The following is a 1,796-nucleotide window of genomic DNA, read 5'->3' on the forward strand; positions in this document are numbered from 1 at the left end:
GGTAGTCTGGGTCCTCCGGAGGACCCGGCCTGTCGTTTTGGACACAGCCTATGAGATTAAATCAGAATTCTGACTGCTTTATTCAGAAATCTGAGATTAGAGTCTGTCATTTTTTTTCTCATAATCAGGAAAAAAGTTAGAATTCTGACTTTTTTTTTAGATTAAATTCAAAAGTCTGATATTTTCTTCTTAGAATTCTGGATTACGATTAAAATCAGAATACAGTTTTTTTTTCTCAGAATTATGAAAATGTCAGAATTCTGACTTGTTTTGAATTCTGAGCTTAAAATCAGAATTCTTAAATCAAAGTCAGATTTTTTTTCCCCTGTGGCCCTAATCCTTATTTGCATATTTCGAAGTTCATGGGATATAAAAAACTTTGGGCATTATTGAATGTTAAAGGCAACTAAAGGACAGTTTAAACACAAATGCAGAAACTTCTGTTTCGAATGTGAATTTTGAATCTTTAGCTCATCTTGTTCATTCTTCATCAGCCTTATGATAATTTTTGAGGTGGGGGGGGGGTGTTTGCATTAAAACAGTTTTTAATGTCATGACTGACCAGAACTTGGCAAAGACACCCAAGCAACATATTCACATTTGGCTGACCAAATCATTATTTTTATAGACCTATTTCACAATTACATATTCTTTGTGTTAATGCTACTTTCAGATGGAATTAATTCTTTATGTGCTCCAATGCTTGTAGTCCATTAATTTGGTTTTATTGCTGCTAAATTAGATTCATTTATGCCCTCTGGCAAGGAAGCATAATGTGCATAAAAATAACTTATACCGCTAAACATTTGTACTCAAAATATTCCTCTCAAGTGCAGAGTAGGCACACCACATGAATGTCAATACCCTGGGAAACTCACTCATGTCTCTGACAACTTTCCTATGAACTAAATAACACATTTTCTGATCTGACTTCCATTAAACATGGCGGACAGCCTCCGCCAGGCAGGGCTATCATGTCTCACCGCCTACTTTCACATTCCGTGGGACTATTTTCTCTGAGGATCTGGCATTGGGATAGTAATAATATTGTCACCTTCACCCACCACATTCTGTGCAGATGGTGCTCTTTCTCTTTTCTTCCTTTAACATTATGTTTTAGTGCCACTGTTACTGCATTATGAGAAATACTTTCCTGGTGTCGGGGACGGAGCTGCGAGTCCTGAGGTCACTTTGACAATTGTGTCTGATCTTGTCCTCTTGTTTTATACATTGCAGTCACCAAAATCCCAACATAAAGAGAGTGTTTCAAGCATTAAACAGAAATAAGTGGTGCATCAGAAATCTATGTATCAACTTCTCTTTCATGCCCATTAAAAAGTGAGTTYAACCGAATGTGTTTGACAGAAATACTGCGTGTTCCTGTTTAGRCACGAGACAGGAACCATCACAGGGACACAACACAACCGTGCTTCCACTTAWGCCTAAGGCCATCTTAAAATGATCAATAAATCTCTTTGTTTTCAGAGTCAGGGAGGTAAAACGGTACACGCAGGACTTGCAGGTGTCACCGTGAAAAGACCTGAACAGTCAAGACTCCAACCAGAAACCTTCACAGATCAAAGCTGTAYGGTGCATCCACCCGAGCTCAACTTTCTGCAAAGTCGTGACAGATGTGTCCAGTTTAGTGCTGCGTCCTGTCCCACACCCTCACCTACGTTTGTCAAAGCTCACCGGGACATTTATCAAACGCAATGCAGTGACCAGGCTGCTCGGTATAACTTCATCTATAGGATTATTTAATTTCCTAAGACCAGTTTCTAGCCTCCACCACGGTA

This window comes from Austrofundulus limnaeus, unplaced genomic scaffold (assembly GCF_001266775.1).
Source record: "Austrofundulus limnaeus strain Quisiro unplaced genomic scaffold, Austrofundulus_limnaeus-1.0 Scaffold217, whole genome shotgun sequence".
Classification (NCBI taxonomy): domain Eukaryota; kingdom Metazoa; phylum Chordata; class Actinopteri; order Cyprinodontiformes; family Rivulidae; genus Austrofundulus; species Austrofundulus limnaeus.